We start from the raw sequence: 23826 nt of genomic DNA on the forward strand, positions 1-23826 counted from the left end.
GGAGAGTGCAAATCTGGTGCAGCTCTGCACAGAAACCAGTCAACTTCCAGGCTGTTTTTGTCAAAACTTAATTGAACAAGCTGAACAATTGTTCAACAATTGAACAAGTTAGAAGATGATTGGCTACCATGCCCAGCTGCATCAGATTTTGCATTCTCTAGTTTTAGTAATTCAACCCCATGTGTCCAAACAAGGACCATCATATTAGTACCAGCTCATAAAGCGTATATGATATTTTAGTGGTTCGGTTTACACCTACATTAACAAACTATGTTTCATTTCTTTGAATTGCAAAGCCAGAGTATGTTTTTAGGTGTCCTGTCTGTTACCATGCCTGAAATAAGGAGGTGGGGAAAGGGCACATTAGCAAGCCCAAAACATGGCCACTGTGAGCCTCTGAGGAAGTGGAAAAGGGACAGTATTAACCACTTCACTACTTACTGTATGATTCACCACTGGTGGGTTGAAAACAAAAACCCACAACACTCCTTCTCCCCAGAGCCAGCACCACAACTCTCCTGTAAACTCCCAGCACATGCAGACGATGAGGGGGAGGAAAAAGGGGCGCTAGCAGTCTTCCAAAAAGTAGCTTCTATAACCCCTCCATGAGGAGGAGGAAGAAGGTCGAGCAATAGCAACACTATAAAAGAAAATAGTTGGTATGCACCCTTGAAAAGTAGTAGTCCATGCCCTTTGCTTCTGATTTGTCTCATTAAGGTGCTTCTCCCACCAAGCTCTGACTGGTACTTTTCCAAGGCGGATACACTGCAGGCAGAGCCTGGAGATCACCTGTCAGATACATTAAAAAGTTATATATTGTGTACAAAGTAGAGGGCGTTTTAGCTTAGGTTACCCACAGAAGTACACAGCATAGCAGGGGAGCCAGGACATCACATCCAGAGACAGACAGGAGACTCAGCCATAATCTGAGTAGGCTCTATTCCTCTCCTATGAGTATTTTAAGTGGCCCCCGAGATTTACTACGGGAAGGAAAGGTATCATTTCCCTGAACATAAAGCCTCCTGAATAGGAGGATTATACAGGAGCCAGTCCACCATTAGGGTCCTTATCCCGTTATTCCCTACATGCCATTTTCCTTACAGCAGTAAAGTAATTATTTCGTACACCTATGGGTACTATGGACACCGAAGGATCACCAGTGTTTTAAATCACGCTGTCACCTGGTTGTTGTGATCATCGTTTTTCACATGCTGCTATTTTAAATATTCACTTTATTTGCACCTTGCACTTTGGACTTTGATTGATTAATTGTTCACCTTTGTTTGCCTGGACTTTATTCATATTTTTTTGTATATTTTTTTATATTTTGCTTGGATGAACAGTGTTTATATATGTTTACTTTGCTGAGTATTGGAACACAATCACATTTTTATATGTGTCTATACTTGTCCACATATGCATGTGGTTTTTGTGTATATACTAATATATTTAGACATTTTTTACTTATCAGCACACTGGCACTTTATGTAGTAATATACATTGGCTTTTCATGTTATATTGGATTAGCACATTGACACTTTGTGTATTAACATACTGGTTGTTTATGTTATATTCTAGACACAGTATTATTGATTTGATTTTTAATCACTACTTTATTGTATATATTAGGAGCGCAACACCAACATTTTTTTTCACTGTTAATCTTTTTGAGTTACGTTTGGACTCAGACGGTGTGTGCAGCACCTATTGGTTATAAAATTTCTCCACAATAGCACAGGAGCTCTTTTTCATATTACTTCCACAGTTCAATTCAGGCATATAAGTGCTGAATAAATAAATCAGGTATTTCAGCCAAAGCAACCTAAAAAAAAAAATTATTTCAAGTTGTAATGATTCTGATTGAATGTTGCAGCTGTATTTAAGCCAGCTCATCTTCCTATTAGCCTAAAAAATGACCAGAACTAATTTTCAAGATGATTCCTCTCATAGGGTTTGTTTCTGTGTTCATAATTTTCCAGGATGGAAAATAATTTTCCAGTTTGATGAACGCCCAGCAATCTAAACCCAGATTCAACCCAGATTCATTCTTTTTTTCTTTTGAAGCAAACGTGTAAAAAAAAAAAAAAAATGTATTGAAAAACATTTATGACATTTTGGGTAAACTATCCTTACTCATTGTAGCATGGAGATTTCTGTTTTTGTTCAGAATTATATACACCTGATTAGATAATTTAACACAAATATTTTATATTGGAGGGAAAGTGTCAAATTAATTAGGACAGAACCCATTAAAGTGTTTTACGAAGCAATAGTAAGTTGTATCTTAATCTAAAAGTGCAAAGTGGCTGAGTAGGTTACAAAATTATGATATGCTACTAGCCATATACTCTACTTGGATGTAGTCTAACCAGTCAAACCTATGCGGGCAATCCTTAATGCTGGGTGACAGGCACTTCTAAATGTAAGCAGCCATTTACTGTTTTGCAAGGGACTTTTTTTATGTTTAAAAAAACTGTATTATGCTATTGGGGCCCCTCTTTTCTTGCATTGATGTGGTGCTATGATGGAGAGGAGGAGAGTTGTGAAAAACCCCTGAGAGGTGCCAGAAGGAATAGAAAAAAAAAACCAACTACATAAGCGCTATTTGACCCTCTTTTTAGTTAAAGGGGTCATGGTCCTCTGGTGAGTAGATATACTGAGCACTTTTAGGTGGTTTAATTACATTCAAGTTGGTGATGGCTTCCCACAGTTTACCATATTGAAGACTTATGATATAGAAGAAATAAGAACTTTTTGAGCTTTTGTCCATTCCTATTGTGTTGCACATAGTTACATAGTAGGCAAAATTGAAAAAAGACACAAGTCCATCAAGGTTAAACCACTTTTCTTTTAAATTTCATAAATGGCCGCATGTCTTATTGAATTCCCTTTTGCGTAAAAGCTTGAGGCCTATTGTGGGGTCACAGGTACACTATTTGTACATTGAAATCATATCACCTTTCAACTGTCTCTTCTCCAGAGAGAATAAGTTCAGTGTTTGTAACCTGTAACTCCAGGTGCGGCCAGACCAGAGTCTTGTAGAATGGGAGAATTATTGTTTTATCTCTGGAGCTAATCCCCTTTTTAATTCATGACAATATTCTGTTTGCTTTGCTTTTGGCAGCTTGACATTGCATGCCATTGCTGAGCCTATTATCTACTAGGACCCCCAGGTCCTTTTCCATCCTAGATTCCCCCCAGAGGATCTCGCCCTAGTAAGTAGATTGCATTCAGATTTTTGCCACCCAAATGCATTATTTCTTTGTTTTATTATGTATTTTTCTACATTAAACCTAATTTTCCATGTAGTTATCCACCCCATTAATTTGTTCAGATCTTCTTGCAAGGTTTCCACATCCTGCGGAGAAGTTACTGTCCTGCTTAGCTTAGTATTGTCCGCAAATACAGAGATTGAGCTGTTTATCCCATCTTCCAGGTCCTTTATGAATACATTAACCACTTGCTTACTGGGCACTTAAACCCCCCTCAGTCCCAGACCAATTTTCAGCTTTCAGCGCTGATGCACTTTGAATGACAATTGCGCGGTCATACAACACTGTACCCAAATGACATTTTTATCATTTTTTTCCCACAAATAGAGCTTTCTTTTGGTGGTATTTAGTTACAGCTCGGAGTTTTATTTTTTGCTAAACAAACAAAAAAAGATGCAAAAAAAAAAAAAAATCATGTTTTAATAGTTTGTTATAAAATTTTGCAAACGGGTCATTTTTCTCCTTCATTGAAGTGCGCTGATTAGGCGGCACTGATAGGCTGCATTGGTGGGCACTGATGGGCTGCATTGGTGGGCACTGATGGGCTGCATTGGTGGGCACTGATAGGCTGCACTGGTGGGCACTGATAGGCATAGTTAAGGCGGCACTAATAGGCACAGATAAGGCGGCACCGATGGGCACAGATAAGGCGGCACTGATGGGCAAAGATGGGCACAGATAAGATGGCACGGATGGGTGGCACGGATAAGTGGCACGGATGGGTGGCACGGATGGGCACTGATAGGTACCACAGATAGATGGGACTGATGGGCACTGATAGGTGGCACTGATAGGTGGCTCTGATAGGTGGCACTGCTGGGCACTGATGGGCGGCACTGCTGGGCACTGATGGGCGGCACTGCTGGGCACTGATGGGCGGCACTGGGGTGCAGCACCTTTGAGGCAGATTGGGTGGCACTGTGGGTGGCACTGTGGGGTGGCACTGTGGGTGGCACTGTGGGTGGCACTGTGGGCACTATGGGCACTGACGGGGGGCACTGACGGGGGGGCACTTACTTTTGCTTTTATTTTACTTCAGGATGGCACTGCGGGAGGCAGGTGGGCACAGGCAGGTGGCAGGTGGTCCCTTGTATTGATGGCCGTGATCGGGACTGATGTCCCGATCACGGCCGCCGGTGATCGGCTTTTTTTTTCTCTCCTCGCGCTGTCAGCGCGAGGAGGAATAATAGCCGATTACCGGCTCCGTTCTATCACATGATCAGCTGTCATTGGCTGACAGCTGATCACGTGATAAGGGGTCGGGATCGACCCCTTGCACGGATCGGTGATCAGGCGAGTCTCATAGACTCGCCGATCACAGAGCGCGCCGCGCGCGCCCCTTAGGGGGTGCGCAGGCCACTCGTAACCGGGACGACGTCAATAGACGTAGTCCCGGAAATGTAGGTCCGCACTAATGCCGTCATTTGGCAATAGCGCGGATCTGAAGTGGTTAAATAGTATTGGCCCCAGGAAAGAACCCTGGGGATCTTACTTTCCAGCCCAGACCATTCTAAGTACTCCCCATTTATCACTACCCTCTGAATTTGCCCCTGTAGCCAGTTTTCAATCCATGTACTCACCCTATGATCCATGCCAACGGACCCTATTTTGAACAGTAAACTTTTATGGGGAACTGTATGAAATGTTTTTACAAAATCCAGATACAACACGTCTATAGGTCTTCCTTTAGCTAGATGGCAGCTCACCTCCTCATAGAAGGTTAATAGATTGGTTTGGCCAGAACAATTCTTCATGAATCCATGCTGAGTACTGCTAATGATACCGTTGGCATTACTAAAATCTTGTATATAATTCCTTATCATCCCCTCCAAGAGATTGCATGCATTGATGTTAGGCTAACCGGTCTGTAATTCCCAGGGATGTATCTTGGCTCGTTTTTAAATATTGGTGCTGCATTGGCTTTTTTCCAATCAGCTGGTACCATTCCAGTCAGTAGACTGTTTGTAAAAATTTGTAACAATGGTCTGGTAACTAAGGACCTTCGTGTGCAAAATCATCTGGTACTGGTGACATATTAATGTTAGTTTTTCAAGTCGATTTCTAATTCTGTCCTCTGTTAGCCATGAGGGTGCTTTCTGTGACATGTCATGAGGATAAACATTGCAGTTTTGGTTACTGAAGCCCCCCTATTTCCTCGTGAAGACTGAGGAGAAGAATAAATCCAATACCTTTGTCATCTCTCCTTCCTTAGTAACCAGATTCCCTTCATCATTCCTTATGGGACCAATAAGGAACCAGAATTTCTTGGGATTTTTTTTTTACTCTCCTCTGCAATGTGACTTTTGTGTTCTATCTTAGCTGCCCTGATTGCACCCTTACATTTCTTGTTGCAGCCTTTGTAAAGTTGGAATGCAGATGATGATCCCTCATCCTTGTATTTTTTGAAGACCTTCTCCTTTGCTTTTATATGCAGTTTTACATTGGAGTTTAGCCACCCAGGACTTTTATTAGCTCTTTTAAATATATTTCCCATTGTGATGCACTGGCTAATGCCCTTATTTAATATGCTTTTAAAGCATACCCATTTTTTCTCTGTGTTCTTTGCTCCTAAGATTTTATCCTGATTAGTATCTTCTAGCAAGGATCGTAGTTTAGAGAAGTTGGCTCTTTTGAAATTCACTGTCACTTCCGGTTCCGGCGCCACATGAGGTAGCTGTGCCTTCTCTCGGCTCCCGCTCCAGGCACCGTAACTCGGCCTAAAAAAACAGCCTGAGTGGCCCCCAAGCCCATCCGCCACCACCGGGTATCCCTCCTCACCCACCGGGAACAGATGGACATTTTTCTTGAAAAAACTGGCGCCCAGACGTACACGGCCACGCCGGCTCCGCCGGACAGGCCGCAAATTCAGCCCCCGGCTTCGGCCTACACACGCGCTGCAGTGGAACCTCTGACATCTGACATGGAGGTGAGTGGCAGCTCTGCTCAGTCACCCTCTGCCTCATACACCACCCCACCCCAGGGCTCAGCTCCACCACCCTCCTGGCAAACCCCACCAGGGGACACTATCCCTAATACACCTCCTGGGGAAGATGGACATACACACCACATCGCACCTGCAGTAGCAGCCCTCCTTACCCCCATGATCGCAGCCTCAGTGGAGAAGGCTGTTAATGCAGGAATAAAACAGATCAAAGCCCAACTGAGCGAGCACACCACTAGATTGAATGAAGTGGAACATCACTTATCAGAGGTAGAAGATTAACTCTACCAAGCACTGGCCACGGAACAGTCACAAGACAAAACTAACCAATACATCATCCAAAAATTGGAAGACCTGGAAAATAGATCCAGACAGAGCAACCTGTGATTTGTAGGCATCCCTGAGTCGCTACCTTCTGCAGCCTTAGCTGAATTCTGTTAGCATACCCAAGGCCATGGGCCTCTCTGGCATGGGATCTTTCAATGCTGAACACAAATCTCCCCCCCTCATCATTGCAAAATATCTCAACTATGCTGACAAATCTCTTCTCCTTCAAAAATTCCGGCAATCCACAGCTCTTCAAATCGATGGGGTAAAAATCCTCATCTTCGCCGACTACTCTATTGAAGTCTCTAAGAAGAGAAAAGCTTTCCAGCCAATCTTCTCCGAACTATTCAAGCAGCAAATAAAATTCACCTTGTCTTTCCCTGCAATCTTGCGCCTCAAATCACCTAAAGGGGACCAACTATCCTTTCAGGATCCCTCGGAAGCAGAATCCTTTATCTGCTCTCTTCGGCCGGACTCACTCCCTAACATGCCTTTTAAATTTGGCGCTAGCCTCCACTCGCTGGATCAGAGAAGCCCACACAAAGACTCTCCCAAACATTTCAGACCTTATGCTCTGGATCATCGTAACCATAACTCCCTGCTAGCATATACAAACAAACAAAAAAGACGCAGTTCGATAGACACGAGCTGCAAAAAGAGGTTACTTTTGACACCAAACAAAAATTCTTTACCTCATACAAAAAGGTTAATTTAGAAATATATAATTTATTTTAGATTTCAAATATCATATTTAACCATAATTTCATTAGTAAAAAAAAAACAAAGACCATTCGTAAAAAAAAATGTCCATTCCCAAAGTAAACCCAACATGAATCATATAGGACAAACCACAAACAAGACATAAATAACACACACCACAAACACAAAGAATGACGCTGGTCCGGACCAATTGCAACCGATTGCCAAAAAATTGGTTATTATGGTTATTATATATAATTGGTCCTATATGATTCATGTTGGGTTTACTTTGGGAATGGACATTTTTTACGAATGGTCTTTGGATTTTTTTACTAATGAAATTATGGTTAAATATGATATTTGAAATCTAAAATAAATTATATATTTCTAAATTAACCTTTTTGTATGCGGTAAATAATTTTTGTTTGGTGTCAAAAGTAACCTCTTTTTGCAGCTCGTGCCTATCGAACTGCGTCTTTTTTGTTTGTATATGCTATTGGGTTACGGCACTAACACCTTAAACAAGGACTCAATCAGGGCAACTTTTTGACTTAACCCTTTATAAGTGGACTTATCTGCTTTTCTATACTTTTTTCTTCTTCTTCTCTTTTTTCCTCCTTTTTTCTTTAATTAAAATTTAGCATATACAAACCTCTTCTGAGAGACTCTTCCCCTTTACTCTCCTCCTCCTCCATTGCTAACTGGTGTACGGATTTCCCAGACCCAAACCTAGTTGACAAGGTCCTATCTGGCCTATAGAAGGTTCTCCGACTAACCCCAAATGAAATCGGAGATAAACTCAACTCAAAATTGCCCATCAGGCCTATATCCCTTTCCTCTCCCCCAAAAATAATAGGGATGGAGCCTCATGCCCTCAATGTTTGGACCCAAAACCTCCTCTTAAAAACTATTTCTGGTCCTGCTCCTTCATCTCCTCATTTTAGGACCAAGTCATCGCCTCCATATTCGAAGTCACTCTGCTGCAACTGCCCAAAGACCTTCTTCTTCTGATCTTCGGTTACTGGGACCCTCTACTACTACCTTGCTCTTTGTCCTCCAATGCCTCAACCTCCAGTGGATCTGCCAATTACCCTTCCTCTAAAGACTGGACTCTGTTGTGCCTACTTATTGCCAGGAGACTCATTCTAAGATACTGGATTTCACCTCAAAGCCCGCCCATCACCCAACTCAAAAAGGAATGTCTCAACCTTTTATACAGAGAACGTCTTCTCACAGACTTTAAAGAACCCAAATCCAGAGCTTGTTTTCTCCATAGATGGCAATTTTCATCTCCTCTGCCCTCTCACCAGCTGACCAAATGGCTCTAGACAAACTTTCTTTCTCCTCTGATGAACCAAGCCCAAAGGAATTGTAATAGACAATGGCACTCTTCATTCTCTCTTTCTCCTACTGGTTCTACAGTCGCTGATCAGCCCACTTTTCACTTAACCTCTCCCCCCTTCCCTCCTTCCCTCCCTTGTCGTCCTGGTTATAACCCCCTTTCCTACTAGCTTCTTAACAACAGGGGCTCGTAGACAGATCCATCCAGAAGTTTTTTCCTTGTTAATGTATACTAGTGTTTATTATCTAGGATGACCTTCCACAACCTCACTAGGTGAGATTTTCTATCTTACAAAGCTGTATATAACCCCACAATGTTAGTCTTCTAGCTTCTATGTTTATCCTAACGTTTATCATCTGTTTTACTGTCTCTGACCTATGCAATTTCCTGGTCTTTTTTGACTTTGTGATGTGTTACTCAAAAATGACTGACGATAATCTGTACAAATGTCTTCTTGATTTCCCAATAAAAACATAAAAAACAATAAAAAAGAAATTCACTGTCTTTGTATTCCCCTTATGTTTCTTATTTCTGCGATTTATACTAAAACTGATTGACCTGTGATCGCTGTTTCCTAAATTGCCCCATATTTCCACATCCGTGATCAGGTCTGTATTATTGGTAATCAGTAGGTCTAATAACGCTTTGTTTCTAGTTGGTGCATTTACCATTTGACCCATGAAATTGTCCTGCAAGACATTTAGGAACTGGCAAGCCTTAGATAAATGTGCGGTTCCATCCACCCAGTCTATGTTTGGATAATTAAAATCCCCCATTATAATGACATTTCCCACTCTTCCTGCTAATCCAAATTGTGATAGGAGGTCCGACTCCGCCTCCTCCCTCTGATTTGGGGGCCTATATCATACTCCCACTATTACTTTCCCCTTAGTTTCCTCCATTTGTAGCTCTACCTATAATGATTCCACCTCCTCTCTTGTTCCCTTAGTGATGTCATCTCTCACATGTACATAATTTATGATATACAGGCATACCCCTCCCCCTTTTTTACCCTCTCTATCCCTGTAATATAATGAATACCCTTGAGTGTTTTCCAGACAATCAGGAGAGCTGGTGAAGAAAGTCTATTTAATTCCTGAAAAATCAAAATCTTTCTCATCCAACAGTACCTCTAGTTCTCCCATCTTGTCCGCCAGACTCCTGGCATTGGTGAACATTCCACATAGTTTAGACCGGCCGCATACTATCTCCTTATTGGGTGCTCTGGGGTTGCAAATAGGACTTGTTAATATACTTACCTCCGGTTTAGGTACTTTAGACAACTACCGCTAATGCCCCCAACACTACCCTTTGGAATATGTTCAGCTCTGACTATCTCTTCCTCTAGACCATGCCCCTGTCACCTAGTTTAAACTTTTCTTTAACTTTTCAGCCATCTTCACTCCCAGCAGATCTGTTTCCTGTTTAGGTGCAGTCCATCCCTTCTATAGAGCTGGTAACTGATTGAGAAGTCGCCCCAGTTCTCCAGGAATCCAAACCCCTCCTTTCTACACCAGCTCCTCAGCCACTTATTTACTTCCCTAATCTCCCTCTGCCTTTCTGGTGTGGCTCGCGGTACCGGTAGTATTTCTGAGAATACTACCTTGGAGGTCCTTTTCCTCAATTTAGCTCCTAAGTCCCTAAAATCATTTTTTAGGACACTCCATCTGCCTCTGACTTTGTTATTGATGCCAACGTGCACCATGACAGACGGGTCTTCCCCAGCCCCTCCCAGTAACCTGTACACCAGATCTGTGATGTGCCAAACCCGAGCTCCCAGTAGACAACATACAGTTCAGCGCTTTAGGTCTTTGTGACAGATTGCCCTCTCTGTCCTTCAAAGAATTGAGTCCCCTGCCACCAGAATCTGTCTTTCCTTTCCCTTGGCTTTACTCCCATCCTCACTGCAGGAGTCATTCCCCTGGCAGCTAGGGGAGTCACTCGTCTTCAGCAGTGCTGGTCCCTGACTGGTTTCACCAATGTCACTCATTTACTTATTGGGATGTTTCAGCCCAGGACCAGCATCCCTGGCTCTTTCCCCTCTATCCTTCCTGACATTCATCCATCTACTCTGCTTTGGTGCCTGACACTCTTTATCTCCACCTACCCCTGTGCTGGCCCCTGCCAGCTCCTGCCTGGTATGATCCCAACTCTCCTTTAGTATAGAGGGACTTCTCAGTGTTGATAATTGCTTCCCTAGGCTTCCAGCAAAATAATGTGCTTAGATTTTGCACAGCAGTATTCGCCCTTGATCCGATGATCAAGGAATGCATACATACTGAAAGATGTACACCGAGTCACATCTCCACACCCACCGGGCATCGTACCTACTAATTTAATGGGGATTGAGGGTTATACTATGTTAAAACTAACAATTAGCTTCCTGACACTAATACTCAACAATACACAGATTCTCAACAAGACAATACACAGGTACTCGCACAGCACATGCACTCGCAACACACATACACTCACAGCCCACGTGCACTCACAGTCCATGTGCCCTCACAGTCCCCGTGCCCTGACAGCATTCGTGCACGCACAGTCCAAGTGCACTCACAGCACATGTGCACTCACAGTCTATGTGCACTCACAGTCCACATGCACTCGCAGTCACGTGCACTCACAGTACTTGATACCCATTCACATATGAGGCTGGGATCTGGGGGTCCCCTTGTTAAAGGGAGGTTCCAGATTCCGATAAGCTCCCCACCCGCCGACCCCCACAACCACCGGCCAAGTGTTGTGGGGATGAGGCCCTTGTCCCAATCAACATGGGGACAAGGTGTTTTGGGGGATCCCAAAACACCCTCCCCATATTAAGGGCATGTGGCCTGGTATGGTTCAGGAGGATGGGCCGCTGCCTCGTCCTCCCTCTTTTTCTGTGGCCTGCCAGGTTGCCTGCTCAGAAAAGGGTCTGGTATGGATTTTGCCTTTTTTTTTTTTGGTACAGGGTTCCCCTTAAAATACATACCAATGATTTTTAAGTATACTGCCGGGACCTGACAATACATTACAGTAACGATCAATTTTTAAATGACATTTTTTCCTTTAGAAATGTAATTTTGCTGTGTTACTGTTCTAAACACAGGAAATATGCAATACTTTACAGGCAGACTAAGGACACCCTCCAGGCATGATATTTAACCACATGCTGACTGGGCCATAGCCAAAAGACGGCTACAGTGAGGTTGGCTTTTTCTGGGAGGGCGTCCATGGAATGTCCATGACCATCGGGTCCTCTGGACCCTGCGGTCACGGAACGGGGTAAAGGGCCAATGACAGTGACCCTTTACCACATGATCGCTCTGTCCAATGATCACTCAGCGGTCAACAAACCAGAGCTTGTCTGGTGAAACTCCTCCCCTCTTTTCGCACCAATCAGTAGGTATGCCCTATATGTACCCATCCAGGCTCCATATGCCCATCCATGCCCTATATGTACCCTTCCATGTTCCATATGTGCTCATCCATGCTCTATCCATCCCTGGCTCATCTGTGCTCCACCCATGCTCCATCCATCCCTGGCTCTTACATGATCCATCCATCCCTGGCTCACCCATGACCCATCCATCCCTGGCTCATCTGTGATCCATCCATCCCTGGCTCATCCATGATCCTTCCATCCCTGGCTCATCTGTTCTCCATCCATCCCTGGCTCATCCGTGCTCCATCAATCTCTGGCTCATCTGTGCTCCATCCATCCATCCCTGGCTCATTCATGCTCCATCCATCCCTGGCTCATCCATGCTCCATTCATCCCTGGTTCATCCGTGCTCCATCCATCCCTGGCTCATCCATGCTCCTCCATGCTTATCCATGCTCATCCATGCCTATCCATGGATTATTCTTGCTCATTTATGCCTCATCTGTATTCATCCATGCCACAGCAGTGCTCATCCATGCAACATCAGTTCTCATCCGTGCCACATCAGTGCTCATCCATACCACATCAGTTCTCATTGAATCCGCATCCTTGCCACTACAGTGCCACTACAGTGTGACTACAGTGCCTCACAAAAGTGTAATAGCTAGTCAAATTCGATTTGAAATGTATGTCCCTGATGGTGCTCCCTGCATGTTGGGCCTCTGTATGTGGCCAAACTGTGTAAAAGTCTCCCACATGTGGTATCGCCATACTCAGGAGGAGTAGCAGAATGTATTTTGGGGTGTCATTTTTGCTATGTACATGCTATGCGTTAGAAATATCTTATAAATTGACAACTTTGTGTAAAAAAAAAATGCATTTTCATTTTCTTTCCATGTTTTCCAAAAACTTGTGAAAAAAATGACATGTTCAAAAGACTCATTATGCCTCAAAGACTTTACATTGGGGTGTGTACTTTCCAAAATTGGGTCATTTTGGGGACGTTTCCATTGTCCTGGTGCTACAGGGAATTGAAAAGTGTAATGCCGTGTACACACGGTTGGAATTTCGGCCAGCAAAAGACCAATGAGAGCTTTTCATCAGAAAATGCAACCGTGTGTATGCTCCGTCAGAATTTTGCTGGCCGAATTTCTGCCAGCAAAAGATTGAGAGCAGGTTCTCAATTTTTCCAATGGAAAAAGATCGGAAATTCCAATCGTGTGTATGCAATTCCAACATGCAAAAACTCACGCATGCTCAGATTCAACTACGAGACAGAAGCTATTGGCTACTGGCTATTGAAGCTATTGAAGCTATTCCTTTTTCTAGTCCCATCATACCTATTGTATGTCACCGTGTTCTTGACGGTCGGAATTTGGTGTGACCGTGTGTATGCGAGACAGCTTGAGTGAAATCCCATTGGGAAAACCATCACCGCTTTTTCCAATCAAAATTCTGATCGTGTGTACGGGGCATTAGAGGTAGTCAAAAAAATGGATGTTGGGCCTCTTTATGTGGCCAGACTTTGTGAAAGTCTCACACATGTGGTATTGCCATACTCAGGAGGAGTAGCAGAATGTGTTTTGGGTGTCATTTGTGGTATGCATATGCTGTGTGAGAGAAATAACCTGTTAATATGAAAATTCTGTGAAAAAAAAGAAAAAAGAAAATCTTTATTTTGCAAAGAATTGTGGGGAAAAAATTGGAGTTTAAAAAAACTCATCATGCCTCTTACTAAATACCTTGGAATGTCTACTTTCCAAAAATGGGTCATTTGGGGGGTATTTATACTGTCCTGGCTTGTTAGGGTCTCAAGAAATTAGATAGTCCATCAGTACAATTCAGTGATTGGCACCATAGCTTGTAGACTCTATAACTTATACATGGACCAAATAATATGCACTTATGTGGGTTATTTTTACCAAAGAAATGTAGCAGTATAAATTATGGCCAAAATGTATAAAGAAAAATTTCAAATTTGCAAAATTTCTAACCGAAACAAAGAAAAATGTATGTTTTTACAAAATGTTGATTCTTTTTTAAATTATAGCGCAAATAAATGTAAAACCTAGAGATGATCAAACACCACCAAAAGAAATCTCTATTTGTGTGAAAAAAGGACAAACAATTCTTATGGGTAGCATGTTGCCTGACTGATAAATTGTCATTCAAAATGTGAGAGCACTGAAAGCAGAAAATTGGTCTGGTTAGGAAGGGGGTTTAAGTGTCCAGTGGTCAAGTGGTTAAAGGAATATTTAATTTTTATTGTTTCACTTTAAGGATTAATAAAATCACTGCTCCTGAAAAATTGTCAATTTTTTAAAACTTTTTTTGCATTGGTACATGTCCTCTGGAGCAGGACCCAGGTCCTCATGCAGTGTTTTTCAATGATTTTTATGATTTTTATCTATATTGACGGGGTATCCAACAATACATTACAGCCGCAAGTTTTAAATTACATTTTTTCAGTTAGAAACATAATTTTGCTGTGGTACTGTTCTAAACATGGGAAAGATGCACTACTATACAGGCATTCGTACACATTTTTTGCCTGGTCGCAAGTTCTGGAGCCGAACTGGGGGGGGGGGGGGTTGTTCGGCTCATCCCTACTCACAATACACACAATAGTCAGGTACTTACAATACACAATGCACATTTGTTTAAATAATTTTATATCAGTTCATATATGTATGAGCTGGAAATTGTTCTACTTTATTGTATATATATATATATATTGAGTCTTATAGTCTACCATTGAAGTATTTACACATTGTCAGCACCCCCTTACACATCTATTCTACTAATGCCGCATACACACGGTCGAACTGTTTGACGTACTTAGTCCGTTGAAACACATTTCAGCGGACAATCCGCTCGTGTGTGGGCTTCAGCGGACTTTTTCAGCGTGCAGTCCGGAGTACTAAGAATTTCGGATTTTCCAAAAATCTGTCCGTCGTACTTTGGTTTCAGCGGACAATACGGTCGTCAGTATGCTAGTTCGACGGACTAAGAATGGCGCATGCCCAGAAAGGATTTACACGGCGGAAGGGTGCTTTGCTGTGTCTTGGACTTCCTATTTCTAGTCCCGTCGTACGTGCTGTACACGTCATCGCGCAAGCTTTCGACGGACTGTTTGTGCATCCGTGTGTGGTCAAGTCCGTTCAGTGGAAAGTACGACGGATTGTCCGTCGGATTGTATGACGGACTAAGTACGTCAAACAGTTCGACCGTGTGTACGCGGCATTAGATGTAGTCATTAAATATATTATTTTTACATGACCTGCACTAGATTTTGCACTATGTCTTCCATGAGTGATTTTATTTGGATATACTGTATGAGTTGCCCTTAAAGCAGTTGTAGAGTCTATTTTTTTTTTTTTTTTGCAAAAATAAAAAAGATGTTATACTTGCCTGCTCTGTGCAAGGGTATAGCGCAGAGTGCCCCTGAACCTTCTGTTCTGGGTTCTCTAGCCTTCATGCTCCACTGCACCTCTTATCCAAGTGCCACCATAAGAAGCAGCTTCCTATGGGAGTACATGTGCGGGCACTCTTCTGGGCCTGGCTGTGTGCATCCATAGACATACACAGAACAGCTTGACCCCACTCCCTGCTTCCTCCTCACAGGATTTTACTGACAGCAGCAAGAGCTAATGGCTCCCTCTTGTCACAGCCAAGCCTGTGAGATAGGGAAGAGGGGAGAGAGGATAGAGAGAGGACCTGCAGATGCGCACAAGGATGGATTAAGACAGGACTCAGGTAGGTATTTTGGTAGGTAGGTATTTAGGGAGGCGGGGTAGAACAGCTACTAAAAGTTTGTTTAACCTTATTGCCTAGAATGCATCAAGGTATTAAAATATTTTGATCTTATAACCACTTGAATGGCCTTTTTGAAACTCATCAGGCCTAATGCCTAGCGAATGTAGTCTATGAAGATACATCGTCGTTAGGTCACATTGTAAAGGCACATTGTTCATGTGCAGGGACTCTAACCTAGTGCTTCACCCACACCTAGATAAGTCTCCTTACTCCCCGGAGCCCTTCTCCCCTTCATTAAGGTTTCGCAATCAACTCCAGCAAGCAGCTCTTGTTGATACCTGGAGAGAATGCAATCCTTTTAAGAAGAGCTATACCTTTTATTCTAACCCCCATAAGTCCTTTTCTAGAATCGACCATATTTTTATACCCATAGCCTCTTCCCCAATTCTTATGTACTCCCATATTCACCCAATTACCTGGTCAGACCACTGTGCAGTGATCACCACCATATCTTCGGTAATCCCCTTATCCACAGACAAGACATGGTGCAGGAATGAGACCCTCTTAACCAACCAATCCTATTGCCTAGACATCTAAATTGCCCTAAAAGATTATATAACCCACAACAACACACAAGGTATTTCCCCTACCCTCCTTTGGGAAGCCCACAAATCAGTTATTAGGGGCACATGCATATCTGTTTCCACCCACCTCAAGAGGGACAAGCAGCACAAGCTACGCCAATTGGAAGCAGATTTTCAGCGTCACTTTCTCCTATTCCAATCCACCCCTACAGAGGCAAATAGGTTAACCCTCGAAAAGATTAAAATTGAATTAGACTTAATGTTGGCTGAAGATGCGGAGAAGATGAACCGTAGGTCAGCCCACACTGTCTAAGCCAACAAACCTGATACCTACTTAGCTTTGCACCTACGACAACCCGAGAGGTCCTATAAACCCATTAGCCTTCGATTGGCGAAAGATAGGCTTACAAGTAATCCCATTAAAATCCTCTCTGAGTTTAGCACCCAATTGTCCAAATGATACAAAGCAAAAACGTCTTTCTCTAGCACCCAAGCCGACTCCTTGCTCCAATCTTTACCACTTCCCCAACTGTCCCCCGCTAATCGTGAGCTAATTGATACTCTGATCACCACTGCGGAGTTACTTTTAGCTATTAAGTCCTTGAAACCACACAAAAGGCCTGGTCCCGATGGATTACCGGCAACTTACTATAAGAAATTTGCGGATACACTAGTGCCCCTCCTCACCAATTCATTTAACTCTTTACTCCAACATCTCTCCTTTGGCAGGGATGCCTTGACAGCCTTCATCTTAATGATCCCTAAACCGAATACTGATAATACAATGTGGTCCAACTTCAGGCCAATCTCATTACTAAATGTAGATGTTAAGATCTTGGACAAAGTCTTAGGACTCCACTTGAATCCGCTAATCGGGGGTTGATCCACAAAGACCAAATGGGATTTATCCCCCCAGAGGCAAGCTAGTGACAACGTCAGGCGAGTCGTCCTCCTACAGCACATAACTAGAACCTGGAAAATTCCCATGCACTTACTCTCCCTAGATATACACAAAGAGTTTACACGGTATCTTGGCCCTATCTCCATTATATCCTGCAACGCTGGGGCTTTGGCCCTCACTTTCTCAAATGGATAGACGCCCTGTATACCCAACCTCAAGCCTACGTGAGATATGCTGGTTTCCGATCTGAATACTTTTCCATCCAGCGGGGGATGAGGCAGGGTTGCCTTCTCTCCCCCCTATTATTTGCGTTAGCAATTGAGCCTCTAGCTGCACTGATCAGAGCAGACCCAGATATACAGGGACTAGAAATAGCCACGACATCACATAAGCTATGCTTGTTTGCAGACAATGCTCTATTGTTCGTCACTACCCCCCATATCACCCTACCCAACCTATGCAGACTACTGGACAAGTTTGCTAGGATTGCGGGCTTGGAAGTCAACCAAACCAAATCTAGAGCTTTCAATGTATCCCTGCCAACGGATGAACTTAACCGACTATGAGCCAATTTTCCCTTTTTATGGTCCGCAACTTCTATGCCCTACCTGTGAGTTATTTTGATGAGTAGCCCAACACTGCTATTCCAATTTAACTATCTCCCGTTGCTACGGAAACTTACAAATATCTTGGCATCCTGACAACCGCTCTGTGTCTCGTGGTTGGGGTGGATTGCGGCAGTCAAAATGTCATTGCTGCCCAAATTGCTCTAGCTATACCGTGTCCTCCCGAACGCTATCCCTCTTTATTTTCATCGTCTTGTACAAAGTAAAGCACATAAATATATATGGGGTTCCACAAGACCCAGAATCTCTAAGACCACACTCTATCGCCACAAGACACAGGGCGGTCTGGGGGTTCCTAATTTTCGCTACTATTTTTATGCCGCTAAGCTGGCTCAAGTCGCTCTTTACCATGCAAGAACTGAAATACCACTATGGGTCAGTCTAGAAGCGTGGATACCCACCCTATTACCGTATCCAATCTCCTGTGGCTATCCCCCCTTGTTGAGAGGCAAAATCACAAATCCTGTTACACAGCACTTGCTCACAATTTGGGACATGATTCAAAAATCGTACACGTTTAAATCCCTACATAACCCCTTACTCTCCTTCTTGGGTCACCCCTGCATTTACCCAGCCTTTTCTGAAACAGGCTTGTTCGCTGCTTGGTCTCAGGCAGGCCTTAAACGAGTATGCGATCTAACGAAATGTGGAACACCCAAATAATTTCCAGACCAACAAGCCCAAACTCGACTCCCTCATAAGGAATGCTTCCGCTACCTTCAAATTTCCCACTTCTTACAGACACTACCTAAACCCAACGTAGACCAAGATTATATGTCAATATTCAAAAGAATATGTGACTCGGGTCCACACGCTCCCGGTATCATCTATCAATTGTATGCCCACTTTGTCTTCCCTCCCGCCTCCCTACCGCCCTATGCAACAAGGTGGTCCACTGACCTTGGCCTAGATCTTGATGCTGATGTTTGGGCAAAGATCCAAAAATGCCACACAGAATATTATTGCCTCTGAGGCTAATTTCAAAGTTCTCATGCAGTGGTACCTGGTCCCGACCAGGATAGCTAAGTTTGTCCCAGGCTACCCTGAGGCTTGTTTCAGGGGCTGTACGGAAGTGGGCACCCACACCCATATTTGGAGGACATGCCCAATAGCCCAGCGCTTCTGGACAGCAGTGTTTCAGATGGCTTCAACATTGCTGCAGGACATGTTGAAACCCGATCCTTCTCTAGCATTGCTCAACCTAGCACCCCGAAACTGCACTCAGTTGTAATCAGCTGTGCCTCTTCCTCCAACTTACTACGGCAGCTAAGAAAACAATAGCGAAAGCCTGGAAGACACCGACACTCCCCATAACTGAAGTTAAGAATAGGGTTACCCAAGCCATAATACATAGCAAATTTGAAGCAACAATTCTAGACCTCCTGCCTCGATATAGCAAGATATGGCAGCCGTGGGTTAGGCATTTGTTACCCCCCACCCTAGACCCCAGTCTTTTGGAGCCATGAGCGCGCCCCCTCTAACAGACCCTCCTTGGAGTATGCTGACCTGGGCCAGTGCAGGCCGGCCGACCTTCCTTCCTTCTCACTCTTTACTCTCTTCTATACACCCCTCCTCTCTCCTCTCAACCCCTAGTCTTTTCCTCTTGAACTCCCATGCTGGCTTGAGTTCTCATTCTTGAGAGTAGCATAGTTAGCTAACCCCAGGGATCCCAGAGCCCCTGACCCCGATCACGTAAGCTATAATGTACTCTCATTCAAGTTCAGACCCTCTCCTTAGGACTAGACCTTGGTATTTAAGGATGACACCCTACTATTGTTATTTTCATGTTAAAACTACATAAGCTCTGTTTACCACATGTCTACAATGTACTGTGTACTTATTCTGTTAAATAATAATACAAATCTTTGAAAAGAAGATTGAAGATCTGAAAAGAAGATACATCATAACTGTATAAACCTACTTGTTTTTACAATATTTTATATCTTAATTCATGTAATCGGTTTGGATGTGTGTCTTGTAGCACTTTTTCTTAGCTGTACATTTCTTCAGGATTGTAACCAAAGATCTGACAACTGTCTGATTCTTGAGGGATCTCAGACTGTCACATAATACAGACGACCCATTAGGTTATCTTCTACAATCTGTTGCTATTGTTCTATTAGACTTGACATATATAAATACTTGAACTGAGTGAATCCAGAACTTTCTTTGAACATACAAATTCATGACAATCTGAAATTCACAAAAATGAATTGCCCACTTTTTACCAAAACTGTCCTAGCATGATGTATATATATTTAATACATTTTTTTTTTTAGCAAATATGCAGGTCATTATAGCTTCATTTATTTACAGGTATGATATTGTTGTTCGGTTTTTCATTTAGTTGATATGAGTACAAAACCCTCTTTTGAAAGGTAAACCACTGACCATCTGCTTTATGGTAAGGAAAACCAAATCCTTCATAATGTCATAAATGGCAAATAAATTAGATCTATGAATACATGTCCCAAATGTGTTACTTTCTAATTACATTATTTGTAGCAAAATTAAAATCACTGCTCCCAAAAAAAGTCAGTTTTTAAAACTTTTTGCATTGATACAGGACCCAGGTCCCCAAACACTTTTTATGACAATAACATGCATACCAACCTTTAAAATTAGCACTTTTGATTACTCCTATAGACTTTTAAAGGGTGTTCTGCAGCTTTCTAATTTGCCTCAAACACCCCAAATCGTTCGCTATTCGGCGAAAGGGCGAACAGCCAATGTTTGAGTCTAACTCATGTTCCACCCGAAAATAAAGCCCATCCCTACTCTTTTAGGCCAGTCTAGGTCGGTGATTCAGAAAGGACTGAAACTAGACAATCAGCATAACAAGTAGGCAGGCATCTATAACTGAAAAAAATAAAAAATAGAAAGGTCAGAAATGGCAGTTTGACACCTCTGTTCAGAAAAGTTTACTGTAATCAATTTCTTGTTATTGGTAATATTAAAATACACGGTGGAGAACACGGTTCCAATAGTGATGGTGAGATGGGCCAAGAGGAATCAAACAGCTCAGAAAATACTGAGAAGCACTGCAGTGAATTTTTACAAATCAAAGTAATAAGAGCTGTACCCCTCATTTAAAGAGGAGCTGCACCTTTAAAAAAAAAATATTAAAAGCCAGCAGCTACAAATATTGCAGCTGCTGACTTTTAATAAATTGACACTTACCTGTCCCAGGGTCCAGCGATGTCTGCGGCAGATGACGAGCAAAAGCTCGTCTCTCCGCTGCCCCCGCCGCCATCCTCTGTCAGGGAATCGGGAAGTGAAGCATTGCGGCTTCACTGCCCGGTTCCCTACTGCGCATGCGTGAGTTGTGCTGCGCATCTCCACTGGTCCCCGCTGTGTCCTGGGAATTGAGTGTTTCCCAGAACACAACGGAAGGGCGGGGCATCTGCGGCTAGCTGCGGCTAGCTTGTCCCGGAAGTGGGTGCAGATACCTGGATTATCCAGGTATCTGCACCCTCCTCCCCCCTGAAAGGTGCCAATTGTGGCACCGGAGGGGGGGGGGAATCAGATGAATCAGATGAGCTGAACTTCTACTTCAGGGTGGAGGTCCACCTTAAGGGCAATGGATAAGCACATAAATACAATTCCCTTCCCTCCTCTGGCCATGTGTGTATCCAAAACCACTGGTTTATGGCACATATACAGCGCACATACTGAGACATTTATCCAAATTGAATACAGCTTCATCAAGTTAAGTAGCTCTTGCAGTGCAGGTTATGGAAATCATAGCTTTCATAGTATAAAGGATGAAAAGCAGCAAAGACTGAAGAACAACAAGGTTAATGTTCTGGTAAGGCTGAAGTGCTATCAGTAGTAAACAATATACTATTGTAATAGGGGACTTTAATTTACACTCTAAAGCAAAACACAATTACACCAGATTCACATAAAACATTTTTATTGTTACAAAACATTTAAACAATTAAATATAAAAAAAACTCTCTTGATACAACACATACGTCATGCATGGTCCTGAACACTAAGCACTTACACGATTCACAGCTTTATTTTATTTAACCTCCCTGGCAGTATGATTCGTTCTGGTTTTAGGTGCTGAAAGCGGTACAATTATTTTGCATGGAAATTTGGCGTTTTATATTGTAGTCCTGTAATTCTTAGGAATAACTCTCTTAAATCTGTTCAAACAAGAGTCTAGCCGACATCCCGCGTATGATAAAGTTTATAATATAATAAATAAAAATTATTAAAGATACACACACGCTGAACCCTTTACCAAGTGTATCACCACAGCGCTTAAATGACACGAATTCTACACCTTAGCTGCCACTTCTTACAAACTATCAAAATATATAAAGGTGCATACAAACTAGTGCTAAAGATACAATTAACTAATTGGTTGCACGTGGCGCTGTTACCTGTGTGCCTTTCAGTCAACACTCCCTAATCTTCTAAAAAATCCTATCCCACATCATACAAAATGTGATAATTACTAAACACTTAAATAAATACCCAAATTTTCATTTAGATTAAGTGTACAATGACAAAAATGAACAAACGTGAATATAGTCCATCCACCGAATATAAGAAAATCTAGAGTATATATAAAAAAATTTATATATAAAGATAAAGCAAAAAAAAGATATATAATATCAAATAGAGAGTCTTTTTTTTAGAAGCGTGAACAAATCTCCAGTGTTTAAATCTCCTTATACACGTGACTCCTTCACCACACCATCCGTGCTTAATGGCCCCCCTTCGTGAAAAAACTCACCAGATGCTAAGCCTTACACTCTCGTGTGAGGCAAAAGGGCTTGCAACAGATCTCTCAAGATGTAATTCAGATATCAGCACATCCGATTTAATCTTCTCCAATTGCGTACTTCAATGTGTATATATAAATACCTCAAAGAAAAATCACAGAGGGAGACCCCAATAGTGTAATACTGCAATCACTCTTTAATATAAAAAATCGCACTCTTTATGCACTCACATGAACTTAAAAGGGTAAAATCACTTCAAAAGGATAAAGAAACTTGCTTCACAAATCCACTCCATAACAACATTCTGAATACGTCGGGGCATTGGTGGTCACAGCGGACTTATTAGATACGGACCTGCTGTGTGGGACCAGGCGGGACGCACGAGGAGGGGTGAGATCTAGCGATCCAGTATCTAATAAGTCCGCTGTGACCACCAATGCCCCGACGTATTCAGAATGTTGTTATGGAGTGGATTTGTGAAGCAAGTTTCTTTATCCTTTTGAAGTGATTTTACCCTTTTAAGTTCATGTGAGTGCATAAAGAGTGCGATTTTTTATATTAAAGAGTGATTGCAGTATTACACTATTGGGGTCTCCCTCTGTGATTTTTCTTTGAGGTATTTATATATACACATTGAAGTACGCAATTGGAGAAGATTAAATCGGATGTGCTGATATCTGAATTACATCTTGAGAGATCTGTTGCAAGCCCTTTTGCCTCACACGAGAGTGTAAGGCTTAGCATCTGGTGAGTTTTTTCACGAAGGGGGGCCATTAAGCACGGATGGTGTGGTGAAGGAGTCACGTGTATAAGGAGATTTAAACACTGGAGATTTGTTCACGCTTCTAAAAAAAAGACTCTCTATTTGATATTATATATCTTTTTTTTGCTTTATCTTTATATATAAATTTTTTTATATATACTCTAGATTTTCTTATATTCGGTGGATGGACTATATTCACGTTTGTTCATTTTTGTCATTGTACACTTAATCTAAATGAAAATTTGGGTATTTATTTAAGTGTTTAGTAATTATCACATTTTGTATGATGTGGGATAGGATTTTTTAGAAGATTAGGGAGTGTTGACTGAAAGGCACACAGGTAACAGCGCCACGTGCAACCAATTAGTTAATTGTATCTTTAGCACTAGTTTGTATGCACCTTAATAAATAAAAATTATTCAATAATGTAATCAAATCTTAAAACACTGAAAAAGGGACACTTTCTGGTTGCTATGGACAATCTCCAAATTCCAGGCAGAAAAAACAGT

The sequence above is a fragment of the Lithobates pipiens genome, unplaced genomic scaffold (assembly GCF_037356315.1).
Source record: "Lithobates pipiens isolate NorthernLeopardFrog02 unplaced genomic scaffold, aLitPip1_a1.2 Scaffold_8, whole genome shotgun sequence".
Classification (NCBI taxonomy): domain Eukaryota; kingdom Metazoa; phylum Chordata; class Amphibia; order Anura; family Ranidae; genus Lithobates; species Lithobates pipiens.